The sequence below is a fragment of the Zootoca vivipara genome, chromosome 8 (assembly GCF_965207765.1).
Source record: "Zootoca vivipara chromosome 8, rZooViv2.hap1.1, whole genome shotgun sequence".
Taxonomy (NCBI): Eukaryota; Metazoa; Chordata; class Lepidosauria; order Squamata; family Lacertidae; genus Zootoca; species Zootoca vivipara.
Window position 1 is genome coordinate 74,017,126 of NC_142591.1, and position 23,436 is coordinate 74,040,561.

Below are 23,436 nucleotides of genomic sequence, written 5' to 3' on the forward strand. Positions count from 1 at the left end.
TTTGCTCCTTAACCTTTTCATCTCCCAAAGATACCCTGCAAGGCAGTGGAGGATTAGAATTGGTGTTTTCCTTCTCCTAGATGGACTACCTTCCCAGGTGGATGAGCCCTATCTGCTGCTCACTTCCTTCTACAGCACATTCAGAAACCACCTTCTTGACCGTTGGTCCCGTCTGCTCAATCCGCCAGAGCCTGTCTTCACATGCAGATGAAGTATCTAACTCACTGAGGGTTTGAGATCCATTGGCTACCAAATGTGCATTGCATTCCTAATTATGACTGTATAATTAGCAGAGACATCACCTTGCTGACAAAGGTCTGTATAGTTAAAGCTATGGTTTTCCCAGTAGTGATGTATGGAAGTGAGAGCTGGACCATGAAGATGGCTGATTGCCAAAGAATTGATGCTTTTGAATTATGGTGCTGGAGGAGCCTCTTGAGAGTCCCATGGACTGCAAGAAGATCAAACCTATTCATTCTGAAGGAAATCAGCCCTGAGTGCTCACTGGAAGGGCAGATCGTGAAACTGAGGCTCCAATCCTTTGGCCACCTCATGAGAAGAGAAGACTCCCTGGAAATGACCCTGATGTTGGGAAAGATTGAGGGCACTAGGAGAAGGGGACGACAGAGGACGAGATGGTTGGACAGTGTTCTCGAAGCCACCAACCAAACTGCGGGAGGCAGTGGAAGACAGGAGTGCCCAGCATGCTCTGGTCCATGGGGGCACGAAGAGTCGGACATGACTAAACGACTAAACAACAACAAAATTGTCAGATTACAGTATAATCTGTGAGGAGGCGTGTCTGTGGCTACCACAAAGGGACTCTGTGCTTCTGAGTTTGCTAACACACTACGGATTATGTTAGACTGTAAGGTGTCATATATACATAGATGGGGCTTTGCACATAACAAATCTATTTTAAGTTTGACCTGTTTGCTATGGTCGGGGGGGGGAGTGGGGCAGGGGGAGGAAGGGGCAGTTCACAGCCAGCACCACCAACCAAACTGTTTGGCCTAATTCTAGCTGAAGCTTAGGGGCTTCTCAGAAAGCAAGCAACACCCCGAAACAGCTTGTGCATCTGCGCCATCAAGTGGAGGTGAGGTGATGCCCTGCCCCCTACTCATCTGGCTTCTGAGCTCAGAAGAACGAGGAGGAACAACCAAGAGTGTGACTTATGCTCCTAACAGTGGAGGGAGCCAGAAGGGCTTGAGCAGATGTTTCTGGCTTACTCAAGCCGAATGCATGTGGGTTTGTGGTTTCTCTTAAGTGTTTGCTAATATTTACCACATTGCACAGTCATACATCCTTTCTCAACTGAGCTGGCTGCTTATAATGCAACACAGATGAGTTCATCAATAGTTGTCGGGGCCATTTCTCGTCTTTTTTTTGGAGATGTGTGAAATCAAATGTTCCCCTCCCAAATCCATTCATTCCATTTATGCCAGAGGCTTCCAAGCTGTATTTTTTGGGGGGAGGGGGGTGGAGACTGTTTTTTCCCCTGGGTTCCTCAGTGAGAAGATAAATCAAGGTTGCTAGATGTTCATAGGGGCATTAGGAGAGTTCTGCTGGATCAAACCAAGTTTCTATTTCATCCAGCACCCTGTTTCACACCACTGCCAAGGATGTGAGGGAGCCCCCAAGAAAAGCCTGAGCGAAAAGCAATTGCTCCAGTATTATTGATGCATCTTGAAGTGGGCTTGCTTGCAAATGAAAAAGAAAATGACTGTTGATATATCCTGTAGAATGTTATGTCTCAGAATCTGACAGTGAACAAGCACAGCCATTAATTCAGGCATCCCCAAACTTCAGCCCTCCAGATGTTTTGGACTACAATTCCCATCTTCCCCAACCACTGGTCTTGTTAGCTAGGGATCATGGGAGTTGTAGGCCAAAACATCTGGAGGGCCACAGTTTGGGGATGCCTGCATTAATTGGAAGCTAAGAGGAGCTCTCAGGGAAGTTTTGTAATTTAGCAGGGAAGAGGGGTGGGAGGTCTTAATTCAGACCATCACTTCCCTTCAGGTGATTGGTAGAAATTTCCACATTCTTTAAAAGGAGTCTATGAACACAGCCCCTTTTTAAAGGTACAGTGGAACCTCGGTTTATGAACACCTCGGTTTATGAATTTTCGGTTTATGAACGCCGCGGACCCATCTGGAACGGATTAATTCACTTTCCATTACTTTTAATGGGAAAGTTCGCTTCAGTTTATGAACACTTCAGTTTATGAACAGACTTCCGGAACCAATTACACCCATGTTTCAGTTTATGAACGCTTCAGTTTAAGTACTCCGCGGACCCGTCTGGAACGGATTAATCCACTTTCCATTACTTTCAATGGGAAAGGTCGCTTCAGTTTATGAACGGTTACTCCGCGGACCGTCTGGAACGGATTAATCCACTTTCCATTACTTTCAATGGGAAAGTTCGCTTCAGTTTATGAACGCTTCAGTTTATGAACAGACTTCCGGAACCAATTGTGTTCATAAACCGAGGTACCACTGTAAAGGTAAAAGGACTCCTGACGATTAGGGCCAGTCACGGACGACACTGGGGTTGCGGCGCTCACCTCACTTTACTGGCCGAGGGAGCTGGCGTACAGCTTCCAGGTCATGTGGCCAGCAGGACTAAGTCACTTCTGGCTAACCAGAGCAGCGCACGGAAACACTGTTTACCTTCCCACCGGAGTGGTACCTATTTATCTACTTGCACTTCGTGCTTTCAAACTGCTAGGTTGGCTCTACATGCACTTCATGCTTTCAAACTGCTAGATTGTCAGGAGCAGGGACCGAGCAATGGGAGCTCACCCAGTCGCAGGAATTCAAACCGCCGACCTTCTGACCAGCAAGCCCTAGGCTCTGTGGTTTAACCCACAGCACCACCCACGTCCCCAGCCCCCTTTTTACACCTCCCACAAATCACCAAAAAGGAGGGTCAGAACCCCCTCACTTCTTGCTTCTGCTAAATGAACCCAAGTTCCTCCATTTTTATTTCTCTCTTTTTGCCTTCTGGCAACGCCTGCAACTAAACTGATGCAAAATGTATTGCTCTGCTTTCCTTTGGACCACATCAGCGATGCTGAGAAGGTTTCTTTTTGTCATCTGAGCAGCCCAGGACTTTCACGGTCTGGTCGGCGGGTGTCAGGACCAGAGGCAAGATGGTGGTGAAGAAGCAGGGTCGAGGAGCAAGGCAGAGGTGAAGGTCCACGGGGCACGAAGCAAGGCGAAGGCGAAGTAAGGGTCCACGGAGCAAGGAGCAAGGCGAAGGATCCAGGAACAAGAAGCAAGGCGAAGGTCCACGGGGCAAGAGCAAGGCGAAGGCGAAGCAAGGGTCCAAGGAGCAAGGAGCAAGGCGAAGGATCCAGGAACAAGAAGCAAGGCGAAGGTCCACGGGGCAAGAGCAAGGCGAAGGCGAGGCAAGGGTCCAAGGAGCAAGGAACAAGGCGAAGGATCCAGGAACAAGAAGCAAGGCGAAGGTCCACGGAGCAGGAGCAAGGCGAAGGCGAGGCAGGGGTCCAAGAAGCACGGCAGCAACAAGGCAAGGGTCCAAGGAACAGGAGGCCAGATGCAACCAGGCAGGGATAGCGTTGCTGTGGCAAAGAGCTGAAGGGAAATGCTGGGCTTTTATCCCTCCCAGCTCCTGCCACCAGGTGCAGTGAGATCTCAAGTGGCCTCACCTGGGTGATTACTCCTTGCTTCTCCAGCACAAGCTGAGGACTTCACCTGTGTGGCCACGCCTTGCTTCTCCAGCACAAGTTGAGGCATGCCCCAGTCCTGCAAAGCACTACAGGCCCCAGAGCCTGACTCCTGCCCATACTCCTGACAAGGACCTCCAGACACACTGCCCAGGTTTATGCCCTGGAGAGGTCACCTCGCTGCTGCTAAAGCAGCAAAAACAACATGGGAGGCAGCAGTGACGAGTTACCGGTCTCTGCAGCCACAGCAGGTGCTGCGATTCTCCAGAAGTTTGACTTCAGCCCTGGAGGCGCACTCCATTGTCTCTTGAGACAGATGGTTGCCAAAAACAAAGACACTTCATCTTGCCCAAGGCAACCAAAAGCAACTTACAACCAAACAGCCTACAAGTGTACGCAGCCTAACTTTGCACATCTCATTCCCCACCTAGCTAGGGGCACACATTAGGATGTGTTCTTCTGCATGTTTTGTCGCTTAGCTGGATTGGGTAAAAAACAACAACACACTTCTAGCAGTTGCTTTTGATTTATGCTTTTGAATTATGGTGCTGGAGGAGACTCTTGAGAGTCCCATGGACTGCAAGAAGATCAAACCTATCCATTCTGAAGGAAATCAGCCCTGAGTGCTCACTGGAAGGACAGATCGTGAAGCTGAGGCTCCAATACTTTGGCCACCTCATGAGAAGAGAAGAATCCTTGGAAAAGACCCTGATGTTGGGAAAGATTGAGGGCACTAGGAGAAGGGGACGACAGAGGATGAGATGGTTGGACAGTGTTCTCAAAGCTACGAACATGAGTTTAATCAAACTGCAGGAGGCAGTGCAAGACAGGAGTGCCTGGCGTGCTATGGTCCATGGGGTCACGAAGAGTCGGACATGACTAAACGACTAAACAACAACAGCAGTTGCCATATGTAAAAAAAAAAAAAACCCAACTAACCACACATATCATATGTGTAGTCTGGGGTTTCTATAAATATAGAGTCACTAGTCCAGTGTAATTAATCTTTGCATTCAACAAAGATGATCTGATCTCTTTGCAATGCAGAAAGGGTTGGTTTACATTAGCTGGCCCAAGTAAAAGATTTCATTCTTTGATTGACATTCTGGGCAGCTTTGATCTTTGCATTATCTATTGACACCCCCTTGCATTGCAGCTTGGAACCGCAGCCAGTCAATGCTTAAAATGAATCAGCTTCCTACTTGGACTACCACTGGCTACTGGATCAAGCCTCTGGCCCCATCTAGTCCAGGATCCTGTTCTCAAAGTGGCCAACTGGGTGCCTATGGGAATCCCACAAGCAGCACCTTGGGCACGAAAGCAGCCTCCGTCCCTGCAGTTCCCGGGAAGTGGCATTCAGAAGCAGGTTGCCTCCAACAGTGCAGGGACAACTTAGCCATCCATATTATTAGCAGTGATTTGCTGTGTATGGAAGAACCAGAAGACACTTTGGGGTGATGTTCAGAAGAATTCCACTAGGGGACAGAATTGTGTTCTGAATTAACTTTTAGCTGGTTGGAAAAGCGATAGCTTCCAGAATCTTAAATCTTTCAATGTGGGGACGCAGGCAAAGTCCTCTTGTTGCTGTGGGAACAGACCAAAGCAGAGGGTAAATAATTTGACAATAATAACGAGAGACCGTTTCGATTCTCTTCCCACTATTTAATGCTGCAGGTGGGGTTACTTTGTGTGTGTGTGTGTGTGTGTGTGTGTGTGTTTTAAAACCACTTTAATTTTCAAATTCTCCTTTCACCCTGCTGTAATTGGATCCATCATTTGTTGCCTAACCTGAGAGCTGCTCTGTGAGAAGTCTGGGGAACACAAGACCCTCCCTACTGCCAAATGGGAATCATTCAAAAAGCCCTGGCTGCCGGGGCTCCCTGCTCTCCATTTCCTTTCATCTCAGCACCTCACTTTGAATCAAAAAGAGCAGCAGCATTCTTCACATGGACTGACTGCCCTTTCCTCAGAAAGATATTCTGAAGTTAAACGTATGATGCACACAAACACCCTCACAAATCTGGGTTCATCAGCAGAAGCAGAAATTTAAAAGCTGGCATTTTATTTTACTGCTTTTGAGCCAAAGGCAACCAGCTCATACCCGCCAACATTTCTCTGATGAAAATAGGGACATCTTATTCTATTATTATTATTATTATTATTATTATTATTATTATTATTATCCTGCCCATCTGACTCTGGCCACTCTGGGTGGCTTCCAACATATATAAAAACACACAAAAACAAACAAACATAAAAAACCTCCCAATAAAGGGCTGCCTTCGGATGTCTTCTAAAGGTTGTATAGTTACTGTGGCGTTTGCCTACGAAGAGAGTGATGTAATCCCCAGTATGAATGGAAAGGGTTAAATTTAAAGCCAATGAGGACTTAGGGGGCGGAGTCAGCGAGAGTATAAAACAAGCGGGGGGGGGGGGAGTTAAGACAGATGAGATGAGGAGAGAGATGAGATAAGATAGAGTTGTTGTTGAGAGTTGTGGTTGTTGAGCTGAGGGGAGTCTGTGGGTTGGTTGAATTGTGAACTTGAGGTATAGGAAGGTATAGGAACTAAGCTAATATTGGCTGAACACCATCTTTGAAACCATACGATTGTTATACTTCTAAGAAATAAACTGAAGTTTTGGTTCACTTTAAAATCCCTGACTGGACTCAGTGATTACCAGGAAGTAACTGGTTGTTGGCAGCGAGTTACCATGGTGGCACAGGGATCAATCGACTGTGAAACGTCTGGGGGTCCCTGTGTGATTGCAACAGTTACTTATCTCCTTGGCTCAGGGGTCACATAACTCTTAGCTGCCAAGTACCCCGTTTTTCACGGGAAACCCCCGGATTTTAATCCATTTCCCGCTGTTCTCCCGAATGGAGAAAAATCCCGGAAATCCCCCAGATTTCCTACCTGCCAGGGAGCCTCCATTTTGGGTGCTGCTTTGCCCATGTGTGGGCACCGGAAATAGGGCGGAGCGGCACCAGAAGTCGCTTCTACGCATGTCCGGTGGCCATCTTGGTGGTGGCCGCATGGCGACGGCCGTCACCAAGATGGCCTTCCAGTGCCTCGCCGCCGCTGATCCCGCATTTTTCAGCAGGAGACTTGGCAGGTATGGCATAACTCCATACCCTCTAACATTTCTTCGATGAAAATAGAGACATCCTAAGGAAAAGCAGGACATTCAGGGGTCGAATCAAAAACTGGAATGGATTCTGTATGAAACGACCACCGCCCCTCACAAATTTAGGTTCATCAGTGGGAATGAAAGTTTAGAAGCTGACATTTTATTTCACTGCTTTCGAGCCAAAGGCAACCAGCTGATTGCGGCTGGTGGGGAGTGATTCTGGTCACCTGTGCTGCCTGTATGAAGTGACCCTCCTTTGAGAAATACTGAGTTCTCTCTCTTCCACCAGAGACATGTTTATTAGGGATAATGGGGGCAAAGGCCTACCAACTTCAGCCTGTCCTGACCCAGCCCCTAGCTGCCTACATCCGTGTGCACAACCGTAAGGAGGGTAGCCATGCCCAGGGAGAAGCGGCGTGCTGGCATTTTCTGGCGAGAACTCATGAGATTTTGCTGATATATCCATGGCAGAGCGGGCAGGGCACAGAGGCAGACTGCTACGGCTTGCCTCGCAAAGCGGTGTGGGGGGGGGTCACACTCGTGCACCACAGTCCAGGCGAGGAGAGGGGTGGGGGAGCTGCTGCCAACTCTCCTCCTCTCCTGGTCATTTGTCGCTAGTGATGCTACAGTCAATGTCCAACCAGGCAGAGGGCCTTCTTGGTAGTGGCGCCCGCCCTGTGGAACGCCCTCCCATCAGATGTCAAGGAAATAAACAACTATCCGGCTTTTAGAAGACATCTGAAGGCAGCCCTCTTTAGGGAAGTTTTTAATGTTTGAAGATTTACTGTGCTTTTAATTCTGTGGCTGGGAAAACCCAGCCAGATGGGCGGGGTTTAATAATAATAATAATAATAATAATAATAATAATTACAGGTAGGTAGCCGTGTTGGTCTGAGTCGAAGCAAAATAAAAAAATTCCTTCAGTAGCACCTTAAAGACCAACTAAGTTTTTATTTTGGTATGAGCTTTCGTGTGTTCTGAAGAAGTGTGCATGCACACGAAAGCTCATACCAAAATAAAAACTTACGATAGTTGGTCTTTAAGGTGCTACTGAAGGAATTTTTTTTTAAATAATAATAATAGGCTCTGACCCTGGCATGGCCGTAGTCTGTGCAACACCCAGAAATGGATGTGTTTGCCTGGTGAAAAATGAGCCTTCCTTTCCCATCAGTGCTAGGAAAAGTAAAATGCAAATAAACCCCATCCTTTAAGTGGGGTGTGTGTGTGAATGATCCTAGGGGTATTTTCTTTACTCATGCTTGTGCGTATGATGTCTTGAACAAGCGCAACATTCAGTTTTCTGAGAAATTCTTTGCTTTCAAGTCGCTGAGAGAGCTTAGCAACCTTGCTGGTAGCTCCGGGAAAGTTTTACAGTATAAACACACCTACCCGAGGTTCTGTATTTTAGCCCACTAATTAGCCAATAATTATCCTCTCAATGCGTCTTGGAAGTGAAACCAAGGCTGTGACACAGGAGAACAAGGTCAGGCTTTGATTGCCTCACTGCCTCACTTCTTAGCTGAAAAGCAGCCAATTATACCTGCTGTAAAGCGAGGTCAAAGCATCAGGCTAGCGATATAAATAAATTAGATCCTGTTTGGGTTCTTAGACCGGGGGGGGGGGGGGGGTGTATTAATAGCTAGGCACAAATAGCTTAGGTTTGTTTCAAGGAAATGAGGAGAGGAGAATTTTCTAAAAAGCAGTCTAGCTACATCTTGGAAAGAGGATAAGATTTGGAAGCCTAAAGCCAGCCGTTTTGTTGTAAAGGAGGCCTGAGGATATATTAGATGAGGGTGTGTCATAAGTTGATGTGAAAGGGCGCACAAAGCTAAACTAGATTTTGTGTTTCAATTCATGGCCAGAGCAATCTCAGAGGGAGACCAAGGCAGAGGAAACTTTTCCTATATGACCTGCCAGCTCTTGCCAGAAGAATGGCGGGTGGTAGTGGTCACACAAAGAATGTCCTCTTCCATGGACGATTACCTTTCTAAATCCCTCCTTCCTAGGGTTGCCATATGCCCAGAATTTCCTGGACATAACTGGGATTCGGTCGTTGGAAACTGTGTCTGGGCAGAAATTGCTGAAACGTCTGGGAAATTCCAGACGTTTGGCAACCTGCGTCAGTACAGTGGTACCTAGCTTCTCAAACTTAATCCGTTCCAGAAGCCCTTCCCAAAACCAAAGCATTCCAAAACCAAAGCGTGCTTTCCCATAGAAACAGGGGCGTCACAATGGGGGGGCGATGGGGCGGTCTGCCCTGGGTTCCACTTGGGGGGGGTGCCACTTGGTGCCCTCACCCCCGCGACTCCCAAGCCGAGCCTCCAGTCTTTTTACGTTTTACGTTCAGCTTCCGAAAAAAGTTCTCAAACTGGAACACTTACTTCTGGGTTTGCAGTGTTTGGGTTCCAAGTTGTTTGACTACCAAGGCATTTGAGAACCAAGGTATCACCACTGTAGTGTAGATTCTGACGCATTGCCAAAATAGCTCTAAAACTTCATTTATGGCAACCCTACTCATTCCATTTCTCCCCATTGAAAAATCTTATGGCCCACACTTCCAGGCACCAAAGGATTGCACCCTAAGAGCATTTAATTTAATTTATTTCATGTTCCTTGCTTGATGACTGCAATGCTGGTTAGTAGATTTCATGTGTGAATGAGCCTCTCCAGTTAAAAATGCAGGCAGAACTTTCATACCTCCTTATATGTGCTCAAAGGAGTTATTTTGTGGATTAAGTTATGGGTCACCAAATTAGCACCTATGGGTGTATGTATGAACAGAAGCCTTGCCTGGCACCTGCAGGGACTTCTCCCCCCTCCACCTCAGTTGAGCTCAAAATAAAAATAAAAACAACTCCTGGACGTTCCAGAGGGTTAGCCTATTGCAGATTTTAATCATTAATTTTTTTAAAAAAAAATCTACATATTGTTTTCTAATGGCACTTATATATAATGGTGCCATTGGAATCCTTTTGGGGTGATTTGATTCATTTATATTTCTATGCCACTTTTCATTCAAATGAATCCCAAAGCAGCTTACAAACAATAAAGGACAGGAGCATTGGTCAATGAGACGAAGAAGGAGTCAAGTTACAGTTATTCCTCCTCCCCCTCTGCTAAAAGATGTGCAGAGCATTGACAACTACAGTCATACCTTGGGTTACGAACGCTGCGGGTTGCACGTTTTTGGGTTGCAGACTGCGCCAAACCCGGAAGTACCGGAATGGGTTACTTCTGGGTTTCTGCGCTCGCACATGCGCAGAAGTGCAAAATGACATCACGTGCATGCGCAGAAGCGCCAAATCGCATCATGCGCGTGAACAGACACAGCACTTCAGGCTGCGAACGCTGCGGGTTGCGAACGGCACGGATCACGTTCGCAACCCGAGGTATGGCTGTACTGCTGTGTGGAGGAGGCTTCCATCTCTTCTCATTCTGCAGATAGATGTCTTCCACCAGTGGAGCAACAACCATCCACCCCACCAAGAAAACCCACTGTGTCCTGCATCCAGGACAGGGAGAAACATCCCTCCCTGGCCCAGCTTGGCACCCACTTTCTGTGTTTTCATAACTGTTGCCTTGAGCTCCACCCCACCCCCCTTTCCAGCTCTTTGTTTTGTTTTATTTTATTTTGACAAAGTAATAATTATACATAAATAGGAATAAAAATGTGCACCCCACCACTGAGACCATTCCACTGTAACCGTCCAACCTCCCAAAATTCCAACACCTCTTGCGATGGTTTGACCCCTTTCCGTTTTAACAGTACGAATTCTACAAACACCCTCCATATCTCCTAAAAATCATTTCTCCTGCATATTCCCCATCTTACCTCAATAGCACATGTTAATTTATTGTTAACAGCTATATCCCACACCTCTTTATACCATTCTTCCATTTTATATTCTGCTCGCCCCTTCTACTTCCTATCCACAATAACTCGTGCAGCTGTCAATAAATTTGTGATCAAGTCCTTCCTAGCCTGCGAACCTTCCACCCCATCGTAAACTGATAATAATGCTACCTCTGGACTTTCAGTAAACTTTAACCCAGTGATTTCTGTTATCTCCTTAAACACCCTTTGCCAGAAAAATTGTACATATCTACACCCCCACCACATGTGAATATTATTCCCGGTTTCCTGGCATCCCTGCTTTGAGCTCTGATAATGCCTCTTGTGTGTCTGGATGGAGGCTAGAAGCGAGTGTGTGCAGAAACTAGCCTAAAAGCAAAAATTGCATTCGCTGCCCCACCCACCTTTGCCTCTGGCACCACCCACGTTGCATACAGCAGACCGTAGCCCTCAGGCTTATAAAGTTCCACTGCTCCTGAAAGAGAGGAAAGGCAAGATAGATGTTGGGGACGAAGGAGATTGCGATATGCTTTTGTTGCTGCTATAAACCTGTTGAGGTCCCAAACCACTTGCGGTACATTCAGACACAGCAATTGCATTAAGAGAAGGAGCTGTGACAGGTGATGTTTCAATGGGCAACATTTTCCAGAGCTAAAGGAGAACTTCGCAACTGGAACAGAAACCCAGCCTGGTTGAGCTTCTCTTGCAGCTGAAGCCAGAAAAATGACCTTTATTAAAGAAGACCCTCGAGGCTTTACTTTTGAGTCAGTTTCTGAGTCACAAGCACTATTGGTTTCTTCTTAAAGTGCTTTCTCCCCCCACCCCCCCACCCCCGTCAGATGCAGGATAGTTGAGAAGCCACTGGGGTGGTTTTCTCTCTCTCTCAAGCACCAACTAAACTTTTGTTGCTAAAGCCTCAGTTTGCCCCAGGAAGAAACATGACAGATTGTAAGACCTTACTTTGAGAGTAATTCTCTTCCCCGTCCATCTGCCCGTCCCCTTTCAAAATCCCTGCTTTTATGGATAGTTGGAAGGAAATAGAAATAAAAAATAATTCCAGCTGTTGCATTTGTAATTTGCAGAGTCATAGGAATCCATCAAGTACTGTAATCCAGTTAGCAGTTTCTTATGGCTCTGTGGTGAGATTTTACCCAGCCCACTAGGCATAGCTGTCAAGTTTTCCCTTTTTATGGGAAATTCCCTTATGCTGAATAGGCTTCCTCACGAGAAAAGAGGAAACTTGACAGCTATGCCACTAGGCTATGCATAAACTTTTTAAGTCAGTGGGAGAGGGGTGGAGGGAACAAGCACAATGCTAGTGAATGCATTGATCAAACAGGAGCTATGCCTGTTTGGGTGGGTCTATGAACAATCTGATTTACTCATGCCAAACATCTGTGGTTGTGGGATAAATGTGCATCTGTTTATGCAGTATGCAAATTCATGGAGAGAGAGAGAGAGAGAGAGAGAGAGAGAGAGAGAGAGAGAGAGAAAGAGAAATGTCACTGAAAGCTTTGGATGCAGATCTGGAACATACAAAATCAGGACTGGTGCTGGTGCTGTGCAGCAGACATTCAAGGTACCCCTGTGTGCTGCGGTAGTTAGAGTTGGACTAGGGGCAAATCTACACTGGCTGGTTATAATATTAAAATGCATTATAAAAGTGTGACACCAGAGGGCGCTGTAGAGCAGCGATCTGTGGGCAATGGGAAATTGCATTGAGAGCTATGTAACTTTTTTTTCATATAGCCTTTAATAGCGTTTTTACATATCAGTGTAGATCCAGCCTAGGACCTGGGAGACCAGGGTTCTAATCTCTACTCAGGCACAAGGCCTACCTTGGCTTAGTCCATGGGTGGGCAAATTAAAGCCATGGGGCTGGATCCGGCCCAATCGCCTTCTAAATCCGGCCCAGCGTGTTTTTACATGAGCAGAATGTGTCCTTTTATTTTAAAATGCATCCTTGGGTTATTTGTGGGGCCTGCCTGGTGTTTTTACATGAGCAGAATGTGTGCTTTCATTTAAAATGCATCTCTGGGTTATTTGTGGGGCATAGGAATTCGTTCATTTCCCCCCACTCCCAAATATAGTCTGGCCCCCCACATGGTCTGAGGGACAGTGGACCGGCCCCCTGCTAAAAAAGTTTGCTGACCCCTGGCTTACTCACTAGCTCTCAGCCTAAATTCCTTACAGCTTAAAGACCACCGCCAATTAAAGACCAATTGTGACTATGGGGCTAGGTGGAGATCTAATATAAAGTGTAGACTTGCCACATGCTGAACAGCCTCCATTTTGATTTGAAATGCTTGTTTTGGGCTTCTCAGAAGTACATTAAAGCAAGAAGTCTGTGAGGGGAATCACTGGCTCGCAATGGCGCCCACCTGAGAGTTGCCCAAACTGTACTCGGGAGCGCTCCAGCTGAAAGAAAAACACTGTTCATAGGGTTTATCCTCGTGTACCTTTTACCTCACTTTTTCCAGTCACAGGTCCATGCTTAAAAACTCTGTATCCAAGCAGTTTCCCCCCTCCTTATCCCCGGAGCTTTCCGCACAAACACCTGCTCTTTAAAGCTGAATCAAAGCAAACGTCAATTTGGGTTTCCTGCAGATTGAAATTTGTTCTGATTGAGCTTTAAAGCTCCGGGATGATTATGGCATGCACAGTTCTAGAAGAGAATGTAATGAAGATGATATATCGCTGGTATTTGACACCTGTAAAGCTAGCAAAAATGTACAGAATGAAAAGTAAGGCATGTTGGAGATGTAAGGCAGCAGATGTTGAATTCTACCACATGTGGTGGACGTGTGATAAGATAAAAAACCTTTTGGGAATTGATTTATAATGAATTAAAAAAGGTATTTAGGTATACTTTCCCTAAAAAAAAACGTGAGGCCTTCTTGTTGGGGCTAATGGGTAAGGAAATTGCAAAATCAGACCAAAGGTTGTTTATGTATGCCACTGTGGCGGCAGGAATATTGATAGCCCGAAAGTGGAAATCTCAAGAGGTACCTTTGATAGCGGAGTGGCAAACGAAAATGTTAAAATATATGGAAATGGCCAAACTGAGCAGCAGAATCCGGGATCAGGATGATACGAGATTCCAGAAAGAATGGAGTAAATTTGTAGAATATGTCAACGATAACTATAAAGATATGAAGACACTAGCGGGACTGAGATAAAGCCTACATCTTTGACTTTAAGCAAAATTAGGAAAATACGTGAGTGGAAAGAAATAAATTACTCGTTGAGGGGAGGAGGGAAGTCGGAGCTTGGCAAAGCTATCTGTTGTACAGTTGTTGATCATGTGTTGTATGATGTTAAAGAACTGGAAAAAAGGAAATAATAAAAAATAGAGAAAAATAAATAAATAAAGCTCCAGGATGGGGGGGGGGACATGGACTTTTCCTGGAAAGAGCGGAAGAATGGTAAGTGTGGATAAGCCCATAATGTAAAGAGAAGGCAATTTTGGGTCTGCAGCCAAAGACCACTTATTACATGGGTGGGTGGCTTGAATATGGTCATGAATATGCAATTAAACATGTTCTGCCTCTCAGCAAGTGCCCTGTACTGCATTTTTGTATTTTCAGTATGTAACAGTTACCCCCTTTCCCAGAAACAACTGGCTTTTCTTTTCTGTTAATAGTTGCAATTAGCCACGATTATTCAGCCAAGGCAAGTTCAAGTTTCCGTTCTTAAATGTCACTCGATCTTCTGGAGTTAGAGGAGTGTTGTGTGGCGACTGAATTCCTAACAATGTATTTTCAGGTCACTAAAATGCCTTCCCCCGACAATATTTTTATCCCATGTAATACATCCGGGACATGTGGGTGGGAGATGCTAAGAACTCTCTGGCTGCAAAGTAGAGTTTTAATGACATGGGTGCAATCTTGCTATTCAGAGTATTTGAAGTCTAGTTTCTAACAGCAAAATTGCCCTGTGGTATGCTCTGTCAATTACAAGCATGAGATTGAACCATATTTGAGTGAACTTTGATGATAGATTGTAGTGCAGCTATCAATCTGGATACTTTATTATTTACTTATTAATGAATTGACTTTCCCATTTGTCTCGGGGTGATTTACATGTAGAAACTTTGGTAATTAAGCAGAATGTAAATACATTAAATACGGTAAAAAACATAAAAAAGCTTTTATTAAAATTACAAAAGAAAACTGAAGGTCTTGTAAAAGCTATACAAAATGAAAATAAGTCTCAATTGTTGACATACTTATGCAAATTCGCTCTAAACCTGACCTGCGTGATGATAAACAAGTGTAGCAGTTAATGTTTTGTCGAAATCAATATTTTCTTTATAATTTTTATGCTGTGTTTCCATTTGGAATGTGCAAAATGTCCGGTGCTCTTTTGTTGTTGTTGTTCTAACCGATAGCCAATACAAAAATTACTTATTAACAACTTTAACTTCTTACTAATACTGTATTTTTTGTGTGTGGAAAATGTTAAATGTTTTAGATCATGTGAGAGGAAGACACCTATCTCAGAACTTGCTGCACTTGTTGAGCTTATATTAGGCTCCGACACATCACAGATGCCTGAATCTAGAAACATCACCGGATGCCTTCAGGTAAGAACAGGCATCCCCAAACTTCGGCCCTCCAGATGTTTTGGACTACAATTCCCATCTTCCCTGACCACTGGTCCTGTTAGCTAGGGATCATGGGAATTGTAGGCCAAAACATCTGGAGGGCCGAAGTTTGGGGATGCCTGGGTAAGAACATAAAAAGAGCCCGTTGGATGAGGACAATGGCCCATTTAGTGTCCTCTTCTCACAGTGGCTGACCAGATTGGGGGGGGGGCTCAGTCCCGTCCTCAGCCCCATAGAGTTGGTGCCTGTGTTGATTTGTGTTTGTTCTGGGTGCTTGGGAAACGCCAACAAAACACAATTTTTTGATTGACTTGCCTAAGATCCAGGACAAAGCGCCACCTTTTGGAAATCCCCTCCGGATGTCAATTCCACCTTTGAAATCCCGGTAATGCCCGGGACGTATGGCAGCCCTATGTAACAGCCCCTCTGCTAGCTGGCAATGTGGGTCATTTTAAGTCACTACCTGTATTCCAGATCCCCTCAGGAGCACCTGTGCCCCTTGTTATTATGGAATAAAGAAAGGTAACCATAATTAATGCTCTTAAATGTACCACTTTGGATTTTAATTTGAGACTACCCAAGAGCAGGCCTATAAATTTGACTCCCACAGCCTGTGTTCACCTTCCCTGCTTCCGAAACCTGGAATGGCGTCCTTGATTCATCCACTGATTAAACCAATTAAGCTTGCAGCCCAGGCTGTTTGGCAGTGTCAGAGCAAATTTCCAGTGGCCTTTTAATTGGGTGCAATTAGTTCATCTTTTTTACCGAAATGAAGGGGAGGGGGGAAATTGTTGTTGCACTGGGGTTGTGGGGGAATGACAATCTATTAAATTTTACCCTTAAACAAATCTAGGTGATAACAAGGGCACTAAAAGGGTGACCAAAGAAGGTGACTGGTTTTGTTTTATCTCTATGGTTTCTTTCTTTCTTTCTTTCTTTGCGGAAGTGTTTCGATATCGTATTTTTCCTTGCATCTTTCCATCTCTGTTTGGCAAAGAGCTAATTGTGGCCTCCCGTTCTCACGTTGCGCTGTGCTGAGCTTTCCGCCCTTGCATGAAATGCCTTGATATATCCAAAACACAAATATATACAATTTGGCAACTCCCCTTGCGTTTGCCTTTCATGCCAAGATTAAAGGGTTGCCGGCTGTGCTCTTTTGGAGCTTTTCAAAGTGAGCAGAAAGGCCCCTGAGTCCCTGATGACCAGGCTCACTATAGCTTTAATTCAACTCCCAGGCTCCTATAGAGTTCAGGTTTGAAGTTTTCCTATTCGTTAACCTCTTCACTGAACCGAATTTTCCTCTGATTCTCTAATTAGGTACAGTCTAAGCTTTGGTAACTCTTTAAGAGTTTCCTCTTGGAGAGCTTAGGGGAACAAGGTTCAAAAGATGAGCTGGCAAGGATGCTTTAGAAGCCCTTAGCCAGACGGTTTGATCAGAGGACAACAAAACTCCCCCCCCCTTATTTGTGAGTGAAATAAGCAGCGGAGGAGATTAAATCTGCAAATGTCTTAAACGTTTCATTTAAAGTCGTGCTGGTGCCAAGCCTTGCCCTTAGGTGTCTAGATACTCTTTGTCCATTGTGAAATGAACTTCCCCTCCACCCCAACTTAGGATGTTCGAGAAATTCTTTTACAATTTCATTTTAGCAACAGAAATTGCACCCCAAACTGCTCACCTAGAGGGGCAGTACCGTGATCAGGGCCAGCTCTAGGTATAGTCCCGGTGGTGCGGGGCGCTGCGCAGCAAAGCCGCGCAGAAGCCATGCTGCGCACTACGAGGGCGGGGGCAGCGGAGTGATCTCCGCGCCTCAGCGCCAGGGCGCCCAACCTGCTCGAGACTGCCTTGATCGTGATGCTACCTTCCCAGCAGGTCTGCTGCTGTGCTCGATGTGAGCGGCGAGGCATCAGGGAGGTTGGTGAGATACAGGTGAAATGGAAGAGCCAATTTGGTACTGCCATTGCTGTGCCCACGCTGCAACAACTTCCTCGCTACTCCACCCCTCCCTCCCAGTAGCATGGAAAGTCAGCATGACAGTTCTCCCCTATTGGCTGAGTCGCTCCTGGTTTGTCCACAGCAGTCTGTGAGCAAATGTCCTATTCCAGGGGTCCCCAGACTTACTGGCGTTTGGGCCGGTTCCCACCGCGCCGATCGTGCGGCGGGCAGGAGGACGGGGAAGTGTGCGCCTGTGCGGGCCGGCGGGCGGGGGAGTGCGCGCCCGTGTGCATGCACACGGGCGCTTACTGGCACGGCGGCACGCTTCCAGGGTGGGAAAAGCGCAGAAAATCCGTTGTGCACATGCGTATGGGCCTCCCCCGACCCGGAAGTGCACCAGAAATGACCTCTTCCAGGTCGGGAGAGGCCCATACGCATGCGCACAAATGATTTCCGGCGCTTTTTTCCCGACCCGGAAGAGCGCTGCCGCGCTGCGCGCCATAAGAGCGGGTGACAGCGGCGGGCGGCGGGGGTCGTCGCGGGCCGGATTGGCAGGCCAATTGGGCCGCATCCGGCCCCTGGGCCATAGTCTGGGGACCCCTGTCCTATTCCATCATGCAATGATCTCATGGCAATCTGCAAGCTTCCCATCCTTTGCATCCAAACCAGTGCCGACAATTGATTCGTGCAACAGACTTTTGTGTGCACAACAGAACTTCCCCCTCCTGTTCCCTGATTCATTCTCATACACACAAACACACACACACACACACACACAGTGGTGCCTCGCAAGACGAATTTAATTCATCCCGCGAGTCATTTCATTTTGCGAATAATTCGTCTTGCGAATTGCAGTTTCCCTTAGGAATGCATTGAAATTTCTTTTTTTGCCCATAGGAACGCATTAATTAAATTTCAATGCATTCCTATGGGAAACCGCGATTCACAAGACGAATTTTTCACAAAATGAATTCATCTTGCGAGTCACCATCAGATCGCAAGACACACTCGTCTTGTGAAAAATTCATCTTGCAGGGCATTCGTCTTGCGAGGTACCACTGTGTGTGTGTGTGTGTATAAATTTTTTATTAGTTTTGCAAATATTTTAAACATAACATTCACACAGCACACAGAGTGTAACAAGGACTGAGATTGTGGGGTGGAGGGGGGGTTCGTTTAATCTCACTGTAAACAAGTGGTACAGTGGCAATAAAGTATTTCTATTTATATATAATATAGAAAGCATTTGGCTATAACAGCCTGAGACTTCCCTCTTCCTCAACTAATGGTTTCCCCACTTATTATCTAATACTGCATTTTGGGATTATAATTATTACTATTAAATCCTAATCATAAATAAACAATTCTTAAATTATACTCTGCAATAATTGACAAAGTCTGCCTTACAAAACTTCTTGCAACCCTACTAGCGAAGTTAGTTGTTTACAGTTGTCTTTCAAGTATTCTGTAAATTTATTCCAGTCTTTCAGGAAAGTCTGGTCTTGCTGGTTCCGAATTTTCCCTGTTAGTTTCGCCAACTCGAGAAATAAACAGTAAATTTCAAGAACTCGGGCCGGGAGGAAGATGAATTTCAATAAGTCTTCAAAATGTCTTATTTCAATGTTTTAATGGTCAGAGGGTACCAAGTAAACATACTTGGTACACTCTGACCATTAAAACATTGAAATAAAACCTTTTGAAGACTTGCTTGAAATTCATCTTCCTCCTGGCCCGAGTTCTTGCAATTTACTGTTTATTTCTGGACTTCACCAAGAACTCCAATTTCTACAGTTTCGCCAACTCAGCATAATCCATTAGTTTCATCTGCCACTCTTCTTTCGTTGGTACTGATGCACACACACACATGCACCCTCAAAATTTGCTACTGAGAAGTCCTGTTGAAAGAGCAGATCTTGAATGAGCTAGGAACCACCAGTCAGGTGTTCTTGGAGGTATGGACACTTTTGCTCTTTTATTGAAAGGCCAAGAGTTGAGGGGAAAGGGTATAAATGTTTGCACCTCTTTAAACAAGAGGAGGGAGTTGCTTTCAAGAAGCCTCTTTGAAGACATTGCTTGTATTGTCTAAAAAGAAAAAGTATGTGTTGGCTTTAAAGCCATTCATTTTCCCCCCCGCTTGCTAAATTTTGCAGATTATATCAGCTAATGAACTGAAACTAATAGGACGAATCCCCTAAGAGTTCTTTAATCGAGTAGCGGCTGTAATGCAAATGCCAAGACCTCTACGGTCCCTTTGTTTATAATCAAATAAATTTATTGCTGCATAAAGCACGCGGTATCTTGGATGGCCCGCCACAGCAAATTGTACATGTCGCTCTTAGTATCTGTTTCTTTGATTCGGTTTGCACAGGGAATTAATGAAATAAACTAGTCTTGAAAGGCCCACCTGCATTCAGAACCTGGGTGCAATAGCACTCTCCCCTCCTGAGGTTTCAAGCAACTGTTATCCAGAAGCATTATTGTCCCTGACCATAGGTGCCAACTTCCAGATTGAAAAATCCGGGATTGGCAGCTGCGCGGAACCGGAAGTCGCGCTGCGGCCATTTTGGAACTGGGCAGAGCGACACCGGAAGTTGCTTCTACGCGTGCTCTGCCCATTTCCAAAATAGCTGCAGTGCCAGAAATTGCTTCTGTGCATGTCCAGAGACTCCATACATGCACAGAAGGAGCCTCCCTGGGCCAGTAAGAATCCAGGGGATTTACGGGTTTTTTTTAAAAAATCCGGGCTGCCAGCGGGAAATGGCTGGAAAAACAGGGGTTTCCCGGGGAATACAGGAGACTTGGCAGCTATGTGCCTGACCACGAAGGTTGAGTATCGCCATCACAGCGAGCAGCCCTCTCCTCCATGAATTTGTCCAATCCTCTTTTAAAGCCACCCAAGATGACAGCCCTTTCAGCCTGCTGAGGGTGCAAGTGCAATGGTTTAAGTCTGTGCTGCATGAAGGAATTTGTTTTACCTGTCCTGAACCTTCCAACATTCAGCTCTCTTCTTCTCAGGGTTGCCAGCTATTCCGTGTTACTGGAATAGGGAAGAGCTCACCTGCTAGAATTTCCACTCCACCGAGGGAAACATCATTTCCTTAGGCACTGGCTGCTTCTGCTTTTTCTGGCACCCGCACATGTGCCTCGAGCTTTTCCTGCATTTCTGTGGTTTTATTTCTGTGTGTGACGATCTGTTGTCTGCATAAATATGCACCAATGATTGATTGACTAGTGCAAGGAAATATAATCTCTACTCGACTGCAAAGTAAAGGCATCCGAATGTACTGTAACTTTAGGGTCATTTCCTATACTGAAAAATTCCTTCTGTGTAGGGATTAACATGAACTCTGTAGATAGTTGATTGCATGAAAATTGTAAATCCAGTGCCAACCCAAGGCATTTTGCTCCCTGAAGTAGAGCGGCAAATGCCATCAGTTGCCCAAATTAAGGTGCAGGCTAGTCTCAGGCTTGTCAAGTTATTTTGCTGCCTGAGTTTTCCCAGCTTCTCATTATTCCAGTCTTAAATTCAGTTCTCACCATTTCCACATCGTTTTGCAAATTGGCTTGTAAAATAAAAGTCCCCGTGAAAAATTTCTCCTAACGCACAAACGTTCCTATGCAATTTTGCCTAATAGACACAAACCCTGGCAGACGGAAGGCGCTTCTTAAAGAGTGCTGCTGGCAACATACCATGCAGCCTGTGAAATGTTATTTATCTATTTAAGGGATTTATATATGCTCTGCTGTTCAGCTCCCCCAATACCCCCAGAGTGACTTTCAAAAATCAGTAGCAAGGTGGTCCCTGTCTTCATGCTCACAACCTAAGCCTGAAGGCACAACACATGAGAGAAAAGAAATGGGAGGAAGGCTTGTGTGATGACTTCTAAATGGATACCCCCCCCAATACAGCAAAGGATTCTCCATATAATAATAATAACAACAATAATTTATTATTTATACCCCGCCCATCTGGCTGGGTTTCCCCAGCCACTCTGGGCGGCTGTCACCAGAATATTAAAATACAATAATCTATTAAACAGTAAAAGCTTCCCTAAACAGGGCTGTCTTCAGATGTCTTCTAAAAGTCTGGTAGTTGTTTTTCTCTTGGACATCTAGTGGGAGGGCATTCCACAGAGCGGGTGCCACTACCGAGAAGGCCCTCTGCCTGGTTCCCTGTAACTTGGCTTCTCACAACGAGGGAACTGCCAGAAGGCCCTCAGCGTTGAACCTTAGAACGATGGGGGTGGAGACGCTCCTTCAGGTATACTGGACCGAGGCCATTTAGGGCTTTAGGATTTGTTATCAGGCCTAGCAATGTCCCTCTGGTCCTACAGGAGCCTCTTTAATAGAGCTGAGTGAGTCTGGACCCAACCCCCTAGGCCAGGTGGAAATGGCCTTCATGACTCACAGCCAGGCGATGAAGCACAAGGGCACCCAGAAGCCCATTTGGGTTTCAGGTTCCTACCGTTTCCTCCTCCTCCATCAATTGAAAGCTACCCAAGATGGTGGCCACTCACTGCCTCCTGTGACAGGGAGTTCCATAGTTCCAACTACCTGGAACAGGACTTTCTTTGATCTGTCCTGAATCTGATTAAAATGTAAGCGGTCTCTGGGCAGTGGGTCTCCAGGAGGAAATTTTTCTTCTGTTGAACCTTTTGGATGGAGCCGAAAGCATGGAAGCAGACTCTGCATATGAATTCCCTTGCAGGATCGGGAGCCTGATGGGCAAATTGGATGCATCAGGATCAACAGCTGCATTGCAATGCAAAATATCTAAGTGCTGTTATCTGCATTTACCGCAAGAAAGGAACGGAGATTTGTGTCCCCACCTGTGCTGAAATGCAAAAGTGTTTGCTGCTGACTAATCTGCTTTACGCAACACAACAGTCCTATGTAAGTACTTAGGCATTGCGGGAATGCTTCTCAACCAGTGCATGTGCAAATGCACTGGGTGTGTGTGTGCGCATGTGAGAGTGAAACCCAGGTGTACAACCATTACCTATTGCATCCTTACACAAGGTTTCCCTGTGGACGTCTCCACCTAAGATGCGTGGTTCGACGAGCGTTGTGTTTGAGGCCGATGATTTGCCCCGTTCTGACTGCTCCCCAATGTGGATACCCAGCAGAAGATGCAGACCACCGACTCTCCTTTGTATCCTAAGCCGCTGCATATGGATCATATGGTAATGATGTTTGTTCACTACCTAGCGGCGAAAGGCCCTATATCCTATTACGAATCCCTTGGGCTGTACAGTCGACTTGTTTAGAATTCTGTCAAAAGAAATCAGGGATGTTTTTACAACAGGGAGAAGGGGAGGCAGAGGGGGTGGGCGCGAAAGAAAAACAGAAGTGTGTGCAGGAACAGGCATGCCTGTCCCCCAAGCTACTATTAGTTTTGGAACAAAACCAAGAAAAGGAGAGGTTACCTGCTAACTTAACATCTGTGAACAAGAGGTCATACTGGGCGCAAGAGTGAGTTGCTGAATCCTATTCCCAGCCCCCCGTCCCCCGTCCTGATACTTTGGGGGCCTGTGAGATTGTCTGCTCTTGGCTTTGAGTTAGGATGGGCCGAGGCAGATGCTACTTCGTTCTCACATTTCACTTCGTTCTCTTCATTTTGCTTTTAATTTGTACGCTGCCTTTCTACGTTAAAATGGTATGCGGCAAATATCACACCCGTCGTATAACAGCCCCATCTTATGCGCATAAGGCATGCTAAGAATAAGACTTTGAAATAAACTTTTATCAGATAAAGGTATATTCAATAACCCATTAGACTATAAGAGTACGCAATAAAAATGGTAACTCTCAAAATATCAGCAACTAATTAAGCGGGAATTCACTCTCAACAATTGCAGTAAGTGTTACTAAACGATAATCACCAGTGTTAAAATATTTTCCAGTACCGTTTGCATTTCTGTATTCTTGTTACGGCCAATGGTTTTTAGCAAATAAATTTGATGGACTGATTCGTGGATGCATATATCCCAGTGCTGGGAAATTATTATGTTTATAACCCGCCTTTCCTCCATGGAGCTCAAGTCTCCCAGGTACGTGGTTCTCTGTTTTATCCTCAGGACCACCCTGTGAGACGGGTCAGGCCGAGAGAGACTGTGACTGCATCACACAGTGAGCTTTGTGGCTGAGTGGGGATTCGAACCCTTGTCTCCCAGGTCCTGGCCCGACACTCTGACCATAACACCACACTGGTTCCCGATTCC

General features: G+C 45.8%; 1 long non-coding RNA gene across 1 annotated transcript; it reads left to right on the forward strand.

The window, feature by feature from the left end:
- The first annotated feature begins 15,173 nt into the window (after positions 1-15,173).
- Positions 15,174-23,228, forward strand: LOC148684899 (uncharacterized). The gene is made up of 3 exons (XR_015951256.1): positions 15,174-15,261; positions 21,924-22,108; positions 22,235-23,228. It is a non-coding gene; the product is annotated as an uncharacterized LOC148684899 (long non-coding RNA).
- The last annotated feature ends 208 nt before the right edge of the window (positions 23,229-23,436 follow it).